Raw genomic sequence first — 4,890 nt, forward strand, 5'->3', positions numbered from 1 at the left:
GTACATATTAGTATCTTAAATGTGCATATTAATACATTTTGAAAGGGTACTGCGTGATATGGTGACAGTTTTGTACTTTTTTTTCTGAGCGTGAGACCCTGTTTAAACTAAAAAACTAGAAGGCCTTGAAATAAATAATTTTTTCCTGTTTTCATTTTTTTTTCCAAGGTATGGAAACTTCTTTAAAAAAAAATCATTGCTAGTTGACATCAGTAGCCACTTACACAAAAATGTCCATTTCACAGGAACAAAGCTTTAGTAAAATCACTCCATCCTTAGGAGCAGCCAGGACTTTGACACTTAGAATTTTCATTTTTGTCTTTTTTTCTTACAACATAATAAAACAACCACAAGGTGCATGGCTTTTCATTTGCCTTTTTTATCCCTGAAAACAGTGCTTAAGATTATAGCTCACTCAAGCAAATTTATGAAAACAAAATGTCTGTGGTCAAAGTTCATATCAACAGAGCGAGGCAGTGATAACAAGATGATGTCTTTTTCCAGTTGGAAAACGCAACCCTGATATGGACAGACACCTGTCACATCACAAACCGCAGAGCTCACGCTCACCAGCACAAGCACAAATGCACACAAACCCGAATTCCGTTCTTTCTTAATGCTGGCTCCTGGAAATCAGTCGTAGACATCTGGAAAAATCCCCTGCATGTGCACGATGACACCTTATCCTTTATCATCCAAATGATAGAGTAGCACTGAAGCTCCATGATCAGGAGGCAGGGTGTGGCAGCTGCCCAGGCCGCAGATGCACAAGGCTGGGGAGGATGAGTACGGCAGCAGCTTGTACTGCTGGAACTCATGGAGAACCACCTTCAGTCGCTTCCGCCTCCTCTCCATCTCCTCCTCCTCTTCCTTGTCATCCCTCTGTTTCTCTCTCTCCCTCTGGGCTTCGTCCAGGTGGATCTTGCGTAGCAGGTTGTTGATGAGCACGGATCGGCGGAGGTAAGCTTCGGGGTCATCTAGGAAACGCAGCTTCTGCAGAGACAGGCGCAGGATGCAGCTGCGTTCCTCACGCAGGATCAGGTGCTGAGGAGAGACAGACAGGTGAGGAGAGACAGTTGGAAGATGACAAGTGTGAAGACAGGAGCAGACACAAATGGGTTGTTTACATTAAATGGATATCTGTGAATCAAAGAGGGTGACGGATCTATCTATCTATCTATCTATCTATCTATCTATCTATCTATCTATCTATCTGTCTGTCTGTCTGTCTGTCTGTCTGTTTGTCTGTCTGTCTGTCTGTCTGTCTGTCTGTCTATCTATCTATCTATCTATCTATCTATCTATCTATCTATCTATCATTTGTCCGTCTGTCTGTCTGTCTGTCTATAATTTGTCCATCTGTCTGTCTATCTATCTGTCTGTCTATCTAGCTGTCTATCTATCTCTCTGTCTGTCTGTCTATCTATCTCTCTGTCTGTCTATCTATCATTTGTCCATCTGTCTGTCTGTCTAAGCATACTTTTTAAAAATGTTTTTAAAACTTTTTTCATAACTGTCAAACAAGGTTTTGTTGATAAACTTTGCTTTAAAAATACATTTATGTGAATTTCAATTCAATGAATTGCATTTAAGCACATTCAAACGACACTTACTTTTTGTAAATATCCATGTAAGCTTTCCTGAACATCCTCCTCTTCCGCATATTTTCGCTTAAAGTAGGCGACTTTCGACGTTGTTGACCGTTGAGGGCACTCTTAGAGGAAAGACCCTGCAGGCAAGCACACAGGGATTTTGTGAAAACCATGGCTTTGCAACTGGATGGCTATTAGATTTGTACAAATGTAACATCGCTTTTTTTAATCTCTTACTGTGAAAGATAATTCAACATAAAACAATTCCATCAGTGTAAATGTGTCCCTAACACTATGCCACTAAGTGGATTAGGGTAGACTACTGTCAATGTGTTATGTAACAAGGTCTGTGTGTGTAGTGTGCATTAATTACCTGAGAACTGCTTCACGCAGACACAATCACACACCTCTCTGACAAATCCTCTATTCACCTGAGACTCTTTCCTCTGGCTCACACACATTGCCTAATGTTTCCTAGTCAGAGAAGGAAAGAGACAGAGTATCGTTTACAGGATCTTTCTATCCGATTTCAGGTCAGTATTATATATATATTGTGTGAATGTGTGACAACTAGCCCCGATCTTCCTTACATGCAGAAATGACTGTAGTTCTGTCTCAGAAAAGCGAATACAAGTCGGATAAGAACTGTTGCAGTAAATGTAATGACACTAGCAGGCAGCTGTGCTGTATAGTTGCACGGTGTCTTGCTGCTGCTGTGTAATTCAACGCGCGACTGAGCTGCATTTTGATTAAACAAGTTCAAAGAAACGTGCAGCGTGCTGTCAACACAGCGGTGCAGCGCGCACTAACCGTGGGTGGATAGATAGATTAGTGTGGGCTGCGCGTGAGAGAGAGAGAGAGACAGAGAGAGAATAAATAAAGCCAAAAATGTATTTATCTTCACGGTACTTTCTGTAAAAATACAATTCATTTTGGTGACTGCATTTTGTACAGTTCTAAATATTAACGTCATTAAATATTAAACGTGTTAAACAATTTTAACACAGGTCCTATCAACCTGTTTGAACTAAAAATCGTTTGTTTGTTTTGTACTGATAACACATATAATGCCACATGATGCCATTAAGTTCATATGAAGAAAATTCGGGCAATGTCCAATTATGCATAAATTATTTGTAATTCTTATGTTAGCTTACTCATAATTATCATGAATTATCCTTATTATTGTTATGTTTTATATTTGATGTTAAATGTCTTTTATTTACTTTATTTTATATTAGTTTTATTTAATTAAAGCAATTCACATTATTTCAACAAAATGTTTTGCGTAGCTGCACTGTGGACAAAATAGCAGTTGTTTTGGACACTGGATGCAACAGCAAAAACAATAGTTTTCGCTTTCTAATGTAATTTTAGAAATGCTATTTTGCATTCAGCCATGATTTTTTTTTTTAAGCAACATCCAATATTTAGGGTTAACAAAACGAGATTAAGTATTCAGCTGGTCATGTGACATGCGATTCATTCCATGCAAATGAAAATCTAATTTAAGATAATAATTTGATTGGAAGCTTCATTTCACGATCATCTAAAATGTACTAATCAGTTTCAGGAAAATCCAGTGCATTTTTTCTCCGTAAAATTACTTTTTAATTTTGCAAAACATTTAAAACTAAATCTAAAAATGGAACCTATAGCTTAATGTTAACATATTTTGTAACAGCAGCTATGGCAATGTAGGCTAAATAAGTTCTTTACAGTAGGCTAGCATTTGACTTTTTTATTTTTCTAGTGTGCCAAATAAGTAGCCTGCCTTCAACAACTGAAAGTAACACAGAATATGCATGCGTGTATTGTGTTGTATAGTCTAATGCAGCAGCCACTCAACTCTCAAACTAATGAATGAATCACAGAACGCGCATTTCCCAAAAATCCTAAAAATTCCAAACTAGAGAACGGGTCTGTTATGTGTAGTACGATTATACAGCTGCATCTGCTATAACTGTTGAAAATAAACAGAAGCATGTAGTAAAAATAGAATATGGTGTTTTAAGTACGCTCACATAGAAAAAAAATCTATGTGATTAGCAGAGGTAAATGATCCTACCTTATTTCTAAAGCCACATTAACAGTCCCCGCACGCGCGTTCTTCATCAAACCAGAGGCTCAAAACAGCTCATACTGTGCCGAATGTAGCCGCTTTCAGCTCCGCGTGATCTTGACGCTTCGCCCCCAGATGTCGAAGTCTTGCTTTTGATATAATCCCTGTAGTATTCGGCTCACTCTCGGCTCTTAAAATATCCCTTTTCTGTGCAGCGAGCAATAACAGACTGCACCGGCTGCTGATTGGTCGACGCTGAAACAGATGTTTCCTGTTGCTAGGAGAGTCACTAGGCAATGATGACGCTCCAGCATCAAACTCCATTCTTCTCGCATCCTCTGCTGCTGCGTTTCCTCCTCTCTCTTCTTGCGTATTTCTTAACATATGGCTTATCTCCTTAGAATCAGTTTTACTCTTGAAAGCTTTTATTGCGCATATAGTTCTACAACATATCTCTCTAGCATAGATTAGTATATAGTATATCATAAATTGAAACCTTTTAAATAGTTAAATGATCTTTTAACCTCACATCTTAGAAGCTTACTTCCTAAGAGCATAAGCGATTCTTCCACTCCCATACATGATGGGAAAATTAAAACACACTCTTCTGGCAAACAGTTTCAGATACTCTATCAGTCTGATCCAAACAGCCTGATCAATAGATGATATGTGACCCTGGACCACAAAACCAGTCTTAAGTGTCAAGTTTTCAAAATTAAGATTTATACATAAGCTTTCCATTGATGTATGGTTTGTTAGGATCGGACACAATTTAGCCATGATACAACTATTTGAAAATCTGAAATAAGAGGGTGCAAACAAATCGAAATATTGAGAAAATCGCCTTTAAAGTTGTCCAAATGAAGTTCTTAGGAATGCATATTACTAATCAAAAATTAAGTTTTGATACCTTTATGGTAAGACATTTACAAAATATCTTCATGATCTTTACTTAATATCCTAATGATTTTTGGCATAAAATAAAAATTTATCATTATGACCCATGCAATGTATTTTTGGCTATTGCTAAAAATATACACCAGCGACTTAAGACTGGTTTTGTGCTCCAGGGTCACATATGATCATATGGTAGGTTACAGGCAATCGAACATTTTTCAGTGCCAGTATCACCTATTTTCACAGTTGTGATGCACTAAGATCAATGCATAAACAGTGTAACAAAATAAAGATTTATTGCTATTCTGAATCATAAAAAAATCACATTGCCAGCAAAAG

Source organism: Barbus barbus (genome assembly GCF_936440315.1).
Source record: "Barbus barbus genome assembly, chromosome: 18".
In the NCBI taxonomy this organism is placed as follows: domain Eukaryota; kingdom Metazoa; phylum Chordata; class Actinopteri; order Cypriniformes; family Cyprinidae; genus Barbus; species Barbus barbus.